Below are 19,054 nucleotides of genomic sequence, written 5' to 3' on the forward strand. Positions count from 1 at the left end.
CAATCCAGGAGCTCTTCTCATGGTGGAAACGTAAGGCAAGAGTTTCCCCTTTGAAACGAATATGGCTGGCTACTTTGTTATTTATTCCTTATCAGATTTGGTGGGAAAGAAATAACAGACTCTTTGGCAAAGGAAGGATGGGACACTAGCATAGTATGTACAACAATTCTATGTCATCTTCAGGGTATTTTGTTGCTGGTCCCTATTCATCCTAGATCAGTCCATGAGCTTATGTTATCAAGCTCAATGAGTCATGTGAGAGGGGGCGCTGTTCACCACTCTACGTCTGAACATTTTTGGACTAAACCAATTGAGGGTTGTATGAAGATCAACATTGATGGCTGCTCTTTAGGGAACATCGGGCATGCAGGAGTGGGGGATATTTTTCGAGATCATAAGGGTCGTGCTCTCTGCTGTTTTGTGTCCTATGAAGGTATGGCTTCCAACTATTCGGCAGAATTCGCAACCTTTATCAACGCAATTAGAATTGCTAAGCAGATCAACTTGAATTTTATTTGGGTGGAAAGTGACTCAGTATCTATGGCGAACTGCATCAACAATGATTGGGTTCCATGGCGTTTTACTTAGAAATGGCTGTTTTATAAAGAATACTTAAACACCATTTATTGGAGAATGACACATTGCTTCCGTGAGGTGAACACGGTGGCGGACGACTTGGCTAAACATGCTACTAATACTAGGAACTTAACGATTTGTGATCTTCTCCTCGATTTGTCTTTTCTGATCTAACTTGGGATGCTCAAGGAAAACCTCGATATAGGATTTCCTGAGTTTAGTTTTGTTGGTGTTTGAAGATCCTCTTGTCTACTGATGGCAATGCCGAAGGTGGATAGGAGAATCCAAGTGTTTTCTTCCTCAGTTATGAGGAGTTTTTAATCTGTACATTTTCTCTCATATTAATATATATTTTTTCGCAGATCTTAAGTAAAAAAAAAAGTTTTGGTGTACTGGGACTTAACAATAATTTTACACATGCCTTTAATATGCCTTGTGATGTAATTCAGTGGAGGACTGATGTGTAATTTATTTATTTAAAATAGGAGTTTTTGATTACATTTATTTGTCATATATATATATATATTGGTAAATGTTACATTTCATGACGGATTATATATCAATAGGGTGCTATCCCTTCACGTGTTAGATTCACCTTCTGTGATAGCACATTTTAGTTGGCATGTATATTTTTTGAGAGGTTACACATTATTTTGGAATCTCTAGATATCAAATTTGATCTGATGTCATGATGATATGAATCTTGATTTCATTGTCTTTGATGTGAAAGTAGGAATTGTTGGTAAACATGCCCAACAAGGTATCAAGGTGGGCCCACCAGGTTGACTAGGTTTTAATGTGAAAGTTTAAATTTTGAATTTAAACTTACACATCATAAATTTTAGGAATTTGATCCTTATCCACTTTTTAGTGTTTAGGTAAATAGTCATTATGGGAGATAGACATTATAGAGTTAGAGCAGTTATGGTAACTGCCCACCCCTCCCTTAAGATAAGGATTGATCTCTTTATTTAAAGATTAAACAGATGTGACTCTTGTACAACTAGAAAACACACTCTCTCTCCTTCTCTAGAATACCAAAAAGCAAAATTCCTACTTCATCTTCTTCGGTGAGCTTGAAAATGGATTCTCACTCAGTCACTACGAGAATTGAACTGAAATCCAACAAGCTATCGTGGAACGCAAACTTTGCCCTTGAAGGGCTAAGTCCACTTGGAGGTTTTGTGATAACAAAACTAAGGTCACCATCTTTTCTCCTTTATTAATGGTTGTTTGAATGTCTTACCCTACTAATAGGACGATCCAAATCATTTCCGCACCTACACAATTGAGGTCGAAAACTGTTTTGAGGATCAGAATATGCAAGAGATTGATCTCTTACAACTTTTATTTATTTATTTATTTATTTTTTATTATTATTATTTTTTTACGGTGTTGATATGAATCTTAAAGTTTGAATCTCTGGTAAAATTTGTTGCTATCAAATTTAATGTTCATCTAAGGAACCAGATCCCCTCTAGCACACTAGTGAACACACACACACACACAGAACTCGTGCATTAACATGTTTAAGGTAAAGTTCTATTGCCCCGTTTCAGTAGAGAATGAGAAAGATTCTTGCACGTTTTAGAAAGAAAATAAAGAAATCAAGTTGGCAGTCAGCAGATTCTTAGTGATTAATCCCTTTTTTTTTTTTTCTTTTCTGTTATGCTAAAACGCATAGTGATCACTCGGGTTTTACCAAGTAAAGTGATTAGTTGTATTTGTATATGTACTTCAATATTTGATTGGTAGGTAAATCAAATCAAAGTCATCTATTAATTAGGATTCTTTCCCACTACCCATTAATAAATGTATTGTGTTTCAGTGATCCACCCTAGGCCTTCAGGATCCAACAATGGCGAATTTCTTCCATGCCTCTTCATTTTCTCATCCCTTGATGCTACTGGTTCTTCTTATAGTTGCACTATGCATTAGTTGTGCTGTTGTTGGAGAAGAAAGAAAGGCAAGCAATTTCTCTCTCTCTCATCATCCTTGCATGTTTTTGTGTTAATGGTTCTTAATCTTTACCATAAAAAGTGTTAATGGTTCTTAATTAATCCATATTCTTGGTTGTATCTTATTGTATTGATCATGTTTATATTGTTGATGGCCGTGCAGGTCTATATTGTGTACATGGGTGCACTTTCTAAAGGTGAAGAATATTCACTTACATCTCAGCACCTTAGCATGCTAGAGAAAGTTCTTGAAGATAGGTAATTAGTTTTGTTTGTCAGAGAACACTCTTCTTTCTTATTTATTACACTCCATCTGCATTTTTTTAATTACATCTGTTGATAATCAATTTATTTCAATTATCAAATTTGTTCCCTTTTATTCTTTAAATTTTTGAATAATTAAATTCAAAAATCATCAACAGATGTAAAACGGGTCACGTTTGGTATTGTACAGTTGGCTACAGTGACTGTTTCTATGATTATTTTACTTGTTGTGGGAATATTGACTTCGTACGCGGCAACCCCTATATTGCAACAGTCATGTCCATGTCATAATGACCTTTTGTGTTATATGTAATAATATTTTGTTTTTATGTATGTACCACATAGGATGATTGTAATTCTATATAACCACGGTTGGTTAAATTGAAGTAAGCTAATATAAAAATTTTCAAATTCTTACTGATGACATCGCTCTCTTTGTGCAGCAATATAACCGACAACTTTGTGCGAAGCTATCAAAGAAGTTTTAATGGATTTGCAGTAAAACTCAATGAACAAGAGAAACAAAAGCTTGCCAGTTAGTAACTCCATATCTTCTTAATTATGTTTCAGTTTTAAGACAACATATGTGATCATAATATCTTTCGTGTCATGTCAGACAAAGAAGGTGTAGTATCTGTTTTCCCTAGTAGGACTCTCCAACTTCACACAACTAGGTCCTGGGACTTCATCGGTTTGTCCGCGGCTGTGAAAAGAATACCCAAGACTGAGAGTGATGTGATTATTGGTGTTCTTGACGGTGGAATATGGCCAGAATCTGAAAGTTTTAGTGACGAAGGATTTGGCCCTCCTCCTAAGAAATGGAAGGGTATTTGTAAAGGTGGCAAGAATTTTACATGCAACAAGTAATTCTCTTGGCCTGATATCATTTCTATTAGTTCCATCTACATGATATGCAGTGATGTGATCGACTAATCACAACAATTTTCCATGAATCTTTTACAGCAAGATCATTGGTGCGAGATTTTACTCTAATGAAAGTGATTCAGTGAGGGATACAGATGGACATGGGACACATACTGCCTCCACAATTGCCGGTAATTTAGTATCTAATGCGAGCTTTTACGGAATAGCCCAAGGGAATGCACGGGGAGGTGTACCATCAGCAAGGATTGCAGCTTACAAAGTTTACGATTCAAATGGTTGCGCTGAAAGTGATGCCCTTGCCGCTTTTGATGATGCCATTGCGGATGGAGTAGATATCATCTCAATCTCGATAGGAGCATCAACTTGGGCTGACTTTGATATAGATTCCATAGCAATTGGGGCATTCCATGCCATGCAGAAAGGGATCCTCACATCATAGTCTGCCGGAAATGATGGTCCGGATACGCAAACAGTCATAAGCCTTGCACCTTGGATACTATCTGTCGCGGCAAGCAATACAGACCGCCATATCATTGATAAGGTTGTCCTAGGAGATGGAAAGGTCCTTAAGGTAAGAAGCATTATGCAGTCTTGATTATTTTTTATTTTTAATTATTTTTAATTTTTTTTCTTTGATGGGTAACTGGAGAGGGGGAAGAAGATTGTCTTACTTAGGGTAATAGCAACAGCTGAACTGATTTTTCTTTAATTCCTAGAAATTAAGGTTATGTTTGCTATGAATTCTTGGAATGCATTATCGACCAAATATGCATATCAAACACAGCACAAGGAAATTGATCTAAAAAAAAAATATATTTAAGAGATTTGTTGCTCTATTATGCAGATTTTTATTCGCTTCAGATATTGTGAATTGGAGAATCATGCTTGAGGAGTAACTTCCATTAGCTTTACTAAGCTTGTGGTTCATAGATAGCAGCAGAAACTGCATTGTCTCCAAGTTCATAATGCCATCAATTAAGTACTATTTTTTCGATTTCAGGGTAATTCCATAAATTCTTTTACTGGAACAAACCATCCATTGGTATATGGAAAAGAAGTACTTAATCCAGCAGAATGTAATGAATCATGGGCTCGGTAATGAATTGCCTCCTTCGTTAACTACTAGCTTCTTCCATTTTCTTAATTAGATGACATATTACGAGTGAAGATAATTGCCTTTTGTGTTTCAGACTTTGTTACGAACGCTGCTTAGATAGTGGTTTGGTGAAGGGAAAGATTTTGCTGTGTGATCAGTTAAGTATGGGAGAAGCAGCAAAGAAAACTGGTGCTTTAGGGGTACTAATGTCAGAGGATAAATATTTTGACTATTCTTCTCCATATCCTTTACCTGCAATACAAATAAAAAAACAAGCAGCAGAGCAGGTCAAGTCGTACATGAATTCCACAAAGTAAGTTCACAATAACCATTGGTAGTTGTTTCATGATGCTGAAGGAGCTGAGAATGAATTCAATGTTTTACTCATCATCATCTTATTTCATCGAAATTTGTTTAGGGTAATTTTCTAATAATATTGTTGATTAATTTGTCTTTGTACTAATTTTATACTCTTTCAAACTTTTTAATCTACAGAAACCCTACAGCAAACATCTTGAAGAGTGAGGCAGAAAATGATTCATCTGCCCCAACTGTTGTTTCATTCTCTTCCCGTGGACCAAATCCCGTTGCACCAGATATTCTCAAGGTCTCTCTCTCTCTCTCTCTCTCTCTCCACCCCGAAACAATATATATATATACCCTTCATTCATTTTGTCTTTGTCTTTCTGATCACATGGTCTTCTCAAAAAATATTACAGCCAGATATAAGCGCCCCAGGGGTAGATATCTTGGCCGCATTTTCACCTTTAGGTTCACTTTCCTCTCTTGATGAAAGGAAAGTGAAGTTCAATATATTATCTGGGACCTCCATGGCGTGCCCTCATGCTACCGCTGCTGCCGCTTATGTTAAATCTTTTCACCCCAATTGGTCACCTTCTGCCATCAAATCTGCACTCATGACCACTGGTAATACCCTCCTTCAATCTATATATGCTTGTAAAATTATTTTTTTTCATTTTGATCCAATCTTATTTTCCTTTTCAATCTATAGCTTGGCCAATGAATGCCACCAGGAACCCGGATGCTGAATTTGCTTACGGTGCTGGCCATATCAATCCAGTGAAAGCTATAAATCCCGGTCTGGTATACGAAATCCTAAATGATGACTACATCAAATTCCTGTGCAATATAGGCTGGGATACCAAGAGGGTTAGAAGTATATCAGGAGACAAACGCCGTTGGATCTCAATTATCCATCAATGACAGCTTCACTTCAACAAAAAGATAAGCCTTTTGCAATTAATATTACACGGACGGTTAAGAATGTTGGTTCAGCAAACTCCATATACAAGACATCAGTCATCACTTCCAATTCTAACATTAAAATCAGTGTTGAGCCTAGTGTTCTTTCTTTCAAATCATTGAACGAGGATAAATCATTTGTAGTGACTGTTTCTGGAAGTAAATTGGACCCAAAGACGTCTATGGCATCTGCATCACTGGAGTGGTCCGATGGCACTCATACTGTGAGAAGTCCGATTGTTGTGCACTCACTTTGATTGAAGCATGTAAATCAGTTCAGATGAAAAGTAGAATATGCTTTGGATAATAAGGTAGTGTTTGGTTTGTATTCTCAACCTATAATGAGAATGTCGTTTGTAACACCTTTAAGTTTGAATGCATATTTTATTTTAGAATAAGAATTGTATTTGGTATGGTACTTATAATCTTATCTTTACAAATGCGTTATTCACCTTTTTGGTCTATCATTATTATTATTATTATTTTTTTGGTAGGCCCGTTATTCTTTTTACTTACGACTTCTTCTGTAATATTTAATTGCTCAATGCAACCAAACTAATAACTCAATGCCCTATGTGAAAATGGGATTCAATCCTTAGGATTTAGCAATAGGCAACCGTTCCAAAAGCTATATAATTTATCACTTAGGAAAACACATTTTAATTGATTTATTTATTTTTGAAAAATCTGAATTTGAATTAACTACAAGCTGCCATGTATATTTTACCATGAACAAATAAAACAATATTATAATGTCATTGATTAAATGGGTCTTCATCTAAACAAATCCTTCAATTTTTATTGTAGAAAAGGAAATCAATGAAAAACTTCAAGGAGGAGGAAGGCCAGGAAGTTTGAATTTTGATTACAGATCCATTTTTTCTCCAAAGATTCGATGAATTTCATTAATGATGGAAAAAAAGAAATACAAGCCAGAGAAATTTAATCCCCTACCTTCAGCATGGCCATCAGCAGGGGAAGAAAAATTTGCTAATGCATGATACAAAATCTTGGTCTTGAAACCGCATCAAAAGCAATTTCAGAATTGATGTGAGCAGGGAAGGAAGCTGGACAACTTGAGATCCCTGATTTTTCCACCTCTCTAGCAAGAAAATCAACCACTACATTTGCTTCGCAGAAGCAATGGGTAATTTTTCAACTAATGGAATCAAGGAAGCAAAGGCACGAGATCCGTTCTTGATACATACACCAAGGAATGGAGTGAACCTGAACCGCCAAAACAACTGCTGCAGAGTTAGATTCTATCCATAAGCAGGACGCCTTCTTCTCTTTAGCCAGCAAAATACCTTCGGTGAGAGCTTTAAATTTCGCATAATAATTTGTCTGAACAGCCAAGAATCTTTTGAAGGATCCCACAGTAGCTCCCCTGTGGTCTCTTAGGACACCCCCTGCACTAGCTCTTCCAGGATTTCCGAGAAAGCAACCATCAACATTCGGCTTGAACTAGCCCCTAGGGTGTTTACACCATATCACTTCCAGATCACTTCCAGCATTGAGGGGGGCTCTTTGGAATAACACTTATGCCAAGGTGGCAATAGTAGAGGAGGTCTCTAGCATTGCTGATAACACCCTTAAGGAAAAAATTCGCAAATTGCACATCATGCTTAATGCTTTCAAAGATTTGGAAGGTAGAATGGTGAGCACCATCGTGGCATCTCGCATTCCTTTCCCGCCAAATATTATTAGCAATTACAACCAAACCAATGGTCCAAGGGCCTTTAACTAATAGAAATCTTCATTTCCTAATCCACCATAGTGACAACTGGTGAAGGTCATTGGGGTTGGGCCATAATACCCCAAAGTAGTTCATAAACTGTTTCCAAATATCAATTGAGAAATTAAAGCTTAAGAAGATATGATTAAAAGATTCAGCGTCCAACCCATAGAAGCAGCATTTTGAGACCAAGGGAATACCTTTTTCTGTGCTATAATATCATCCGTGGGAATTTTTCTATGCATCAGATGCCAACCAAAAACAGATTGGCGAGGTTGCAGCGACTTGTTTCAGACAAGAGAGAACCAGGAAACCTTTGGGTTCCTTCTTCTTATTTCATTCCAAGCAGAGGAAGTGGAGAAAGCCCCAAATGTAGTCCCACTCCAGAAGTATTGGTCTTCCATGTCAAATAGAGGAAGTCTGATTTGATTGGCTGCAGAGAAGGTATCCCTAAGTGCACCTGAATGAACCTCAATGATAATCCACTTACCATTTGAAGTTATTTCAGAGACTGTGGTCATGGAATTGAAGAAAGGGGATAAAGCATTACCACAGGCTTCCACTATAGAAGAATATCCTAACCAATTAGCATTCTAGAGATTGGTTTTTTTTTCCATTACCAACAATCCATCTCTTCTTGCTAGATATGAAAGACCACACTTTGCGGATTCCTAGCCATATTGATGAGGGTCTAATAGTTTTCTTTTGGGTGGCCATTTTTTCGAAAACGAACCTTGAAGAAGCTGGAAAAACCTGAATTGCTATACTTCAAGTTCCAAGCCTGCTTGCAAAGCAGAGATTTATTGACATCTCTCAACCTGCGGATGCCTAAACCTCCTTCCTCAATAGGTTTACACAACTGGTCCCATTTGATAGTCATAACCTTTGAAGAGTCAATGTCTCCCGTCCAAATGAAAATTTTCATCCATTTTTCCATTTACACAATCATGGAAGATGGCCACCAATAGATCGAAAAATTATGCACCGGCATACTAGATATGACAGATCGGAACAGCTACACCCAACCAGCCATGGAAGGAAATTTTCCCTTTCCAACCCAAGAGGCGATCCCTAATTTTGTCCATTGTTGGCATCATATATTGGTTCTTAACTCTTCCCTTGAAGATTTCAACGCCAAGATACATTGTGGGGAACTTGCAGGAAGGAATTTTCATGGTCTCTACAATGGTCTGCTTCCTTGAAGAGGAAATGGAACCCATGAAGAGCTTGGTTTTGTCCAGGTTGATAGCCTGGCCTAAAAATTCCTGATACTTCCTAATGAAAGATTTCAAATTTCTAACATATTTGATTGAGGCATTAATAAAAATGAAGATATCATCAGCGAAAAGCAAATGAGTAGGGACGGGCACACCTCTAGGACCTTTCAAGGCTTTGATATCTTTTTTGAGAAGAAAGTGTTTTAGTCCTCTACAGAGAACTTATTCAGCCAAGATAAACAGGATCGGGGAGATGGGGTCACCTTGTCGAAGACCCTGTTCAAGTCCAAAATAGCCCACTGGACCTCCATTTAGAAGAATTGAAATTTTTGAAGAGAAAAGAATCTGGAGAATCCAGTTCAGCCAAGTCTCAGAGAAGCCAAATTTCCTTAAAACTTGGATGATGAAATTCTAAGAAATTGTGTTGAACGCCTTTTGGATGTCAATTTTTGCCCCCAGACCACCACCTCTTGTAGAAGAGTGCATGATATTCGCCAATTTTGAAGCTAGGGTGATGTTATTGTGGATAAGCTTCCCTTTCTGAAACACTCCCTACTCTTCAAAGACCAGTATTGGAAGAAGAAAGGATAATCTGGTTGCAAGAATTTTAGAGATTACCTTGCAAAAGAAATTACCCATACAGAGAGGCCTGAATTTATCTAGAGACATCATCGGTCCATTCATTTTGGGAATTAATGCTAAGAAATTGTCGTTTAGACCCTGGTGCATCGAGCCAGAAACAAAGAAATCCCTCACTACTCTTTCAAATTCCCTTGAAATATATTCCCAACAATAGCAGAAGAAATAGCCTGGGTAGCCATCTGGACCAGGCGAGCTGTCAAGATCGAGATCCCATACTGCTCGCTTGATTTCATTCGCTCCCGAGATCGCATCCAGACTAAGGAGGTCCACCTCATCAATCAGTCTAGGAATAGCCTCAAGCAATTCCAAGTGACCATAAGAGGAACTCTCTTGTGGAAGTCTTCACAGTAGCTGATCAAATGGTGAGCAATATCATCTCTATCCGAAATAATGGAACCATTAGGTTTTTGTAGTTTTTTAATTGTATTCTTGGCCCTTTTATTTTGGTGTATAGATGAAAGAACTTCGAGTTCCTGTCCCCTTCCTTCAGCCACCTGATTCTTGATTTTTCAGCCCATAATTTTTCATGATATTTCATAGCCACAAGATATGCAATCTTCGCATTAGCTCCTTGCCCATACCAAACGTCATCCATACCATACAATTCAATTTGAGCTTGAATCTGATCCAATGCCTCTCTCATTCTGATCATCTCGTGCTCAAAATTTGGGAAGGTCTCCTGAGCCCAAGTTTAGATAATCGGCTTTAGTCTTTTCAGTTTCTGAGTAAGGACATAGGTCAGAGGCCCATAAACTCTTTGATCCCAAGAATTAGAGACCAGCTACAAGAAAGAAGGATGCTCTGTCCAGAATTTATGGAAATGGAAAAGGTAGTTAGCCGGCTTTGGGCACACCTAAAAAAAACCTAGAATAGGGCTGTGGTCCGAAAAATCCCTTTGAAGGATAAGCTGGGTACAGTCCTTAAAATGGTTCAGCCATTCCTCATTGCAAAACCCCCTGTCAAGAGCTACAGAAACATTACCCCTCCTTCTATTGTTGGTCCAAGTGAATTTTGGGCCTTGAGAGGGTAATTTTATCAAGCTGCAGGAATCTACCATTGCTTCGTAATCCACAACAGAGCCAAGATTGAAGGAACCAAGGCCCCTTTTCCATGGGAACTGAGAGTAGCATTAAAGTCTCCTACAACAACCTAGGGTTCAGCCAATGCCGACACTAACCCTAGCTCAACCCAAAGCTCTCTTCTAGTAGCTCTAAAATTAATAGCATGAACAAACGAGATCAAAATTGATTTACCTTTCCAATCAATCCTAACAGTAATTTACTGTTTAGAAAAAGAAAAAGTCACAGGTTTTGAAATACCTTTTTTCCAAAGAAGCTAAAGATCTGGGACTTTATCTCTCTTGTAGTTGCAAATGAGATCAGCATCGAATCCCAATTTATTGAAAAAGTGAACAAGACAAGATGAAGAGTCGATCATTGGTTCTACCAGGTATAAAATGTCAAGATCCTTATCTTTAAAAAATTTCCTCAGATCCATTTGTGCCGAGGCCTTCTTAAAACCTCTCACATTCCAAAAGAGGAACTTCATGATTAATTTTTTAAGGTTGCGATACGGTTAGACCATCTGGTCTGCTCCACATTGACCAATCCTGTCTCCTTCCTCCTTGTATTATTCATATCAAAAATAGCTATTATAGCCAACTTATCAGCCATTTCGATCTTCTCATGGTGGACCTCCACAGTACCCCACAGATGGACGTAGACGGGATGGAGGAGATAACATTATCAACCATTTGACTGTGATGCAGAGTTGGAAGGCCTAGATTTGTCAAGGAATCAGAAACATGTGCTAGCCGCCCAGACATAGCATGGGTCTGGGTGTGCCCAGATCCATGAGAAGATTCATGGGTAGGATATCTATTCGACCCAGTGATTTGATGTCTTCCAGTTAAGACAGGAATGACAATCTCAATGGACCCCACGTTTCCTTGAGAAGGAAATGAATTTGAATTTTGAATTGCAATCTCTCCCAATATGGAAGGAGATCATGTGATTTACTGAGAGTTATTTGTTTCCTGATTTGATGCTGAGGAGGTAGCCACCGCCTAGAGAAAATGAACCTCCACGGCCTGCACCACCACTGCTAAGAGAAGCAGTACCACCACGGCCTGCACTTCCACTTCCTTCGCCACGAACCTCATTAGGAACAGCTTGGGCGACTTCATGAATGGATGCCTCATTGGTCTCATCTGCATAGACAGCCCCAGGGACCCCTTGATCTTTAGTCTTTTTCCTATCCTCCACAAGCTTTCTACTTCTACAATCAGCAACTGAATGGCCTGATTTTTTACAATGTCCACAAAGACCCAAGCTATCTTCATAGATGACCTGTTGCTTGAACCAGAATAGCTGCTGCGAACCTGGCTGTCCCCTTTCCACATGGATCTCATCAATCAAAGTTGCACCTACTTCCATCTCAACCTGAACCCGAGCAAAACCTCCCATCGAGGCCGCACGGGTGTGCTTATCAATGGCCATTGGTCAACCCTCCGCTTTTGCCATGGTCAGGAGAATTTTCTCGTGCCAATACTCTAGCGAAAGGTCAGGGAAATGGATCCAAACCATTTCGGTAATGGTTTACTTTTCATGAATATTAAAATCTTGTCTCCATTTTTGAAATATCACAAATTGGCCTCCAACCTTGAGAGCTTTTGCACCAGATGGCGGACATATCGGATTTGAGTTCAAACTGAAATAGGATAAAACCTTTTCCCATCATAGACAAAGAGATCCTTCCCTTCAAGTTCCATGACGATGACACCTCCTTTCTTATGTAGTCCAAGGATATAAACCTGAAGTTTGCTCTACCTATTAAGGGAAAACAAAAGCGTTCTAGCCTCTCTTCGTATGCATCCTGAGGTATAACGACCTTGGTTAGAGATCCTGTATGAATGGGATCAGAAATGTTATATTTGCCGCCGACTTAGCAAGGAAATCCGCAATCAAATTTGCTTCCCTATAACAGTGAGTGATTTTCCATTCAATTGAAGCTAAGAATGGACTCAACCCACTCCACCGCTGACAAAAAATCCATAGCACCACTCCTTTTGAGATCAATAAAACCACAGTGACCGAGTCACACTCCACCCACAAGTGCTGGATTCCATGGCTTTTGCCTATTCCAAGCCGTCTATTACAGCCAGAAATTCCGCTTCAAAATTGGTCTTAACTCCAATCATAACTCGGAAATTTACTTTAATCTCAGAGTTTTTATTATAGAACACACCTCCTATACCCTCCCTGCCAGGATTTCCCAGCGATCAGCCATCCATGTTTACTTTAATCCAATCATCCACAGGAGCACACCAGAAAATTTCAAAAACTTCACGAGGCCGACGATTTAAGATGTGAAGCCAAACCTTCTAGCGCAGAGAAGATCTAAAATTGATAATATTGCCCCTGAAATGCAATAAGACTGAAGACTTATTTCATTTCGAATCTGCTCAAAGACTTGCTCAACTGATCGCTGGATCCAGTCTTGCAATCTTGAGTTTCTCTCCAGCCAAACAAAAAATGGGATTAGAATAAATCCTGACAGCCACACCCTCTTGAAGGAAATTAATTTTCCATTCGACTTCCACCAAGACAACAAACACTCGACATCCAAAAAATAGGCCAATTCAACCCAAAGCAGTCGCAGAATTTCCTCCAAATCATAGGAGAGAAATGACATTAGAAAAAAATATGATGAAAAGTTTCCTTAGATGCACCACGCAAAGTGCATTTGGAAGCAAGAGAAATACCTATCTTTTTAACCTTTTCATCAGTTGGAATTTTTTCTTTCATCAGTCTCCACCCAAAAAGAGCCTGGTGAGGCTGAATCTTTGTCCTCCAAATGATCGAATGCCACCCAATAGAAGGGGAGGGCCGGCGAATCACCTCCCAAACTGACTTAATTGAGAAAATTCCCGAAGAAGATGGACACAAATGGCAAGCATCACCATCATCTATAGGAAATATAGAATTTTTTCCCATAGCAAAACAATTCGAAAGGAATACAAAATGAGCACTTGGAAAGTTCCATCTACCATTAGCGATAAAATCAATGACCCTTGAGGAAAACCCAAAAAATTCACTCATCCTCGATGAAGCCATTAAAGAAGAATTCCCCAACCATTTATTGAACCAAAAATTAATCTTCTTCCCATTTCTCACCATCCACTGAATATTGTCAGAGAGTATTCCAAACTTTTCTAAGACCCAACCAAATGGCGGAACTTTTATAACCACCCTTCAGAAATCTGTTTTTATTCAAAAAACATTCTTAATTTGCCACACCAGCTTGCATAGACACGCAACATTCACATCTCTCAATCTTTGAATCCCCAAACCACCCTCCTGCTTAGGTTTACACACATCCTCCCATTTAACAACAATTTTATTTTGCGCTTCCATGTCCCCTAACCAAATAAAGTTATGGATCCATCGTTCCACCAATTTCACAACTGATTCAGGCCACCAATATACTGCAAAGCTATGAACAAGAATACTAGAAATTACAGATTTCACCAACTCCACATGACCAGCATTGATAAAAGCTTACCGTTCCACCCTACCAGCCTATCCTTGATCTTATCAACCAAAGGGAGCATGTGGGACTTAGTAACTCGACCCTTAAAAATTTTCACCCCTAAATATTTTGTTGAAAGAGAAGCAACTTGGATACCGAGGCATTCACAAATAAACTGCTTCCTATGAGGACCCACCTTCCCAAAGAAAACATTACTTTTTTCCAAGTTTATTTTCTTTCTAGAGAACTCCTGATACTTAGAGAGGAAAGTATGAAGGTTTCTCACATATGAGTTGATGCATTCATGAAAATGAACATATTATCAGTAAATAACAGATGAGACAAGATAGAAATACCTTTTGAACCAGAGAGAGGTTTTAATTTTCCTTCAGACACAAGTGCCTTCAACCCTCTATATAGCACTTCTTCTACCACAATAAAAAGAAGAGGAAATAGTGGGTCACCTTGCCTCAGACCACGATCAGCACCAAAATTTCCCACCTGACCACCATTAACTAGAACCGACATTTTGGAAGAGATAAGGAGCTGATGAATCCACTACACCCACTTGAGGAGAAACCAAATTTACTAAGAGTCGCACAAAGGAATTCCTATGAGAGAGAATCGTAAGCCTTTTGAATGTCCAATTTGATCCCCATACCACCTCCCCTCACAGTGTTGAACATCAAATTGGCTAGTTCTAAGGCTAAGTTGATGTTAGCAGAAATGATCTTCCCTTTCTGAAATGCCCTTGCTCTTCTAACACCAACCTTGGGAGAAAATTGGAAAGCCTAGAAGCAAGGACCTTTCATAGCTTCCTCTAACTTTTGTTTTTCCTTTCCTTTTGTTCTTTCTTTTCTTTCATTTCTTTCTTTCTCTTCTTTCTTATAGATCTTTCTTTTTCTCCGTTTGCATTTCAATTAATGCATAACTAGTAGGTTAAATTTCTATGTAACTGAATGTCTTTTATTTAATTAAACCCTACCTTGATCCTCTCTCATTCTCTTTCTTGCATACTCTCTCTGTCTCCTAAATTTTATCTTCCGTTAATCTATCATTATTCTTATTCTTATTATTATTATTATTATTATTATTATTATTATTATTATTATTATTATTATTATTATTATTATTATTATTTCTACTTTATTACTAGTGTTATTATTGTTGTTATCATTATTATTATTAGTAGTAATATTTATTTTTTTGTAAAACGTAGAGAGTCCTCTTTTTACTCAACCCTCTCTCTCTCTCTCTCTCTCTCTCTCTCTCTCTCATAAACACACAATTTTATCCTTTTCATTTATTTTATTTTTAAAATTCAACTTTAATTTGAAGAGGAGTTGCGTATGCACACTCCCTCCCTCCCTTGTCTTTATCTCCATCACATTTACACACACATCACTCTCATCTCTCTCTTCTTTCTTTTATTTTGTCTTTTTGTTTATCAATAAATGAGGGATGTGAGGGAACAGGTGGGTTCCACCTCACCTTTCTCCCTCTCTCCTTTAATATCAAAATCAATGTGAAGGAAAACCCACTTAAGAATACCCCCTTTTCTTTTCATTTTTTTTTCTTCTTCCTTTCTTATTTTCTCTCTTTACCTCATGGGGTAATTACATGGGATAATTTTGGGGTGGGATATTACAGTAGGGGCTTTTAGGGTTAGAACTCTTTACATCCTTAGTGGATTTCTACCTCAACTCATTTAACTTCTCAATTTGTGAGCTCAAGTTTGGCATTTAACCTAGCATTGGAAAGCTACAAAAAAAGCCCACTTGGAAGTCACTTATCTTGAAACAAGAATCAAGACTTTGAATCTTACATCAAGACCTTAGACAATACAAACTTTTGCAGCAACCTAAGATAGTGGGATTTCTCGACCATCTTTCTTTTCATATCTTGTGTAATCTCAACCTTAGGATCTTAGGGGTAAAAATTGAGATTTTAGAGTTTTATTTTCCTACAAAAGGCCACCAAAGATAGCATGTAAAAATAGAATGATAAGAGTTTTTAATTGAATTTGATTAATCAAATTGTGGTTCTCCAATTGAGAGCTTCCTTTGAAACCTAGAATAGTTTCTTTGAAACCTTGAAGAAGTTCCATTCCATCCTTGAAGAGTTGGAATTTTCTGCTTTCACTTGCATCCTAGAAGAGTTGTAAGACCCCCATTGGTGCTGCAATCGTCCTAGAAGAGTTGCATTTTAGCTCATATCTATCTATTTTCTTTTCTTTTTTCATTTTCAGATTCGGACTGTGTAAGTGTAGTAACTTTTCAGTTTTTTTAAACCCCTTTTCACCCAGAATCTAAACAATTCGTATCTCACAAAATTTGTAGCCCCACCTCGTTTCTTTACTTCTCAATTTGAATCACCCCAAATATATATCGGAGTAGAGAGATATCCCCAAATTACTGGCCACAAGTCATTTTGTCCTAAATTGGTTTCATCTACAAAGTCAATTACTCTCCCAATCCTTGTAATCAGGTAATTCTGAGAGAAAGATTGCATCATTTCGTATCAGAGCTTTGGTGTAGAGAACCATGCCTTCAAATCAAACAAAGGGTGGAGATTAAAATTTTCAATATCAACAATATATTGCTAAATTAGATCGAGATTTTACAATTTCAGCATCAAGTGGGTGACAAGTTACCACACTTACACAGTCTGAATCTGAAAATGAAAAAAAAAAATGAAAATAGATAGATATGGGATGAAATGAAACTCTTTTAGGATGATTTCAGTACCAATGGCAGTCTTGCAACTCTTCTAGGATGCAAGTGAAGTAGAAAATTCTAACTCTTCAAGGATGGAATAAAACTACTTCAAGGCTTCAAAGAAACTCTTCTAGGTTTCAAAGGAATCTCTCAATTGGAGAACCACAATTTCATTAATCAAATTTAATTAAAAACTTTCTCATCCTATATATACATGCTATATTTGGTGGCGTTTTATAGGTAAATAAAACTCTAAAATCTCAACTTCTACCCCTAAGATCCTGAGGTTGAGATTACACAAGATAAGGAAAGAAAGATGGTAGAGCAATCCCAATATCATGGGTTGCTACATAGTTTGTATTGTCCTAGGTCTTGATGTAAGTTTCAAAGTCTTGATTCTTGTTTCAAGATAAATCACTTCCAAGTGGGCTTTCTTTGTAGCTTTCCAATGCTAACTCAAATGTCAAACTTAAGCTCACAAATTGAGAAGTCAAAGGATTTGAGATGGAAATCCACTAAGGATGTGAAGTGTTCCAACCCTGAAAGCTCCTCAGATGTCTGCACCATTGATTACATTCGAGTTTCTATGATTGAGATTGAACGTTAAATTATATAGTAAAGACTAAGATAATCATGGGCTAAGGTAAATGCTAGGCCTTGGGCTAAACTTCTTCATGTGTTGGTCAAGCCTGCATCAGTCTCCTGGTCACTAGCCTTCATCTAAGTGGAGGTAGGGTGTGAGAGAATCATACGAGAATTTCTCATGTGGGTTACTATCAGTTGATGGAAATAAAATTCTCATCGGTAGCGTACGGTCGGTCGTTTAACATAAGGGGTCCTTATCGATGTGGTTATGCATGGTGAGTTTTTGGTGCACTAATGGTTGATGTCTCCTTGACTATATATCGGTGCATTTTATTTACAATGTTTAGTCGTGTTCAAAAGAGACTCCCACATGGCGTCCACTACCATCTTGAGGAGACTATTACGTAGAGGGAAAGTCTATATGTGATTGGACAAAATTTGGATCCTATGGCATTCTAATAAAATGTTTATAAAATTAATGTATTTATTATTTATTTTCATCAAAATTTTAATAATATTTTTTTTCCAATCAAATTTATGGAATCTTTGTAATATAAGTTTCGGTGCATTGGGGACTTAACAATAATTTTACACATGCCCTATATTGTGCCTTGTGATATATTCAGTGGAGGACTGATATGTAATTTATTTATTTAAAATAGGAGTTTTTGATTACATTTACTTGTCATATATATATATATATATTGGTAAATATTACATTGCATGATGGATTATATATCAATGGGGTCCTATCCCATCAGTTTTAGATTCACCTTCTATAACAACACATTCTAGTTGGAGTGTATTTTTGAGAGGTTGCACATTATTTTGGAATCTCTAGACATCAAATTTGATCTGATGTCATGATGATATGAATTCAAAGTCATGATGATATGAATCTTGATTTCATTGTCTTTGATGTACAAATAGGAATTGTTGGTAATAACATGTCCATCAAGGTACCGAGGTGGGCCCACGATGTTGACTAGGTTTGAACGTTACACATCACAAATTTTAGGAATTTGATCCTTATCCACTTTTTAGTGTTTACGTAAACAGTCATTATGGTAGACAGTCATTATAGAGTTAAAGCAGTTACCATAACTGCTCACCCTTCCCTTAAGATAAGGATTGATCTCTTTATTTAAAGATTAAGGAGATGTGACTCTTGTACAACAAGAAAACACACTCTCTCTCCCACTCTGGAATACCAAAAAGTAAAATTCCTACTTCAGCTTCTTTAGTGAGTTAGAAAAAGGATTCTCACTTAGTCACTACGAGAATTGAACAGAAATCCAACAAGCTATTGTGGAATGCAAACTTTGTGCCTGAAGGGCTAAGTCCACTTGGAGGTTTTGTGATAGCAAAACTAAGGTAACCATCTTGTTCCCTCTATTAATGGTTGTTTGAATGTCTTTTTAAATCATTTCCGCACTTGCACAATTGAGGTCAAAAACTATTTTGAGAATCAGAATATGCAAGAGATTGATCTCTTACACAATTTTATTTTTTTATTTTTTATTTTTTTATGGTGTTGATATGAATCTCAAAGTTTCAATTCATGGTAAAATTTGTTACTATTAAAT

General features: G+C 37.5%; 1 pseudogene; it reads left to right on the top strand.

Moving 5' to 3' along the window:
• Positions 1–1,591: 1,591 nt before the first annotated feature.
• LOC122088747 lies at positions 1,592–6,440 on the top strand (annotated as a pseudogene).
• The last annotated feature ends 12,614 nt before the right edge of the window (positions 6,441–19,054 follow it).

The sequence above is a fragment of the Macadamia integrifolia genome, chromosome 9 (genome assembly GCF_013358625.1).
Source record: "Macadamia integrifolia cultivar HAES 741 chromosome 9, SCU_Mint_v3, whole genome shotgun sequence".
In the NCBI taxonomy this organism is placed as follows: Eukaryota; Viridiplantae; Streptophyta; class Magnoliopsida; order Proteales; family Proteaceae; genus Macadamia; species Macadamia integrifolia.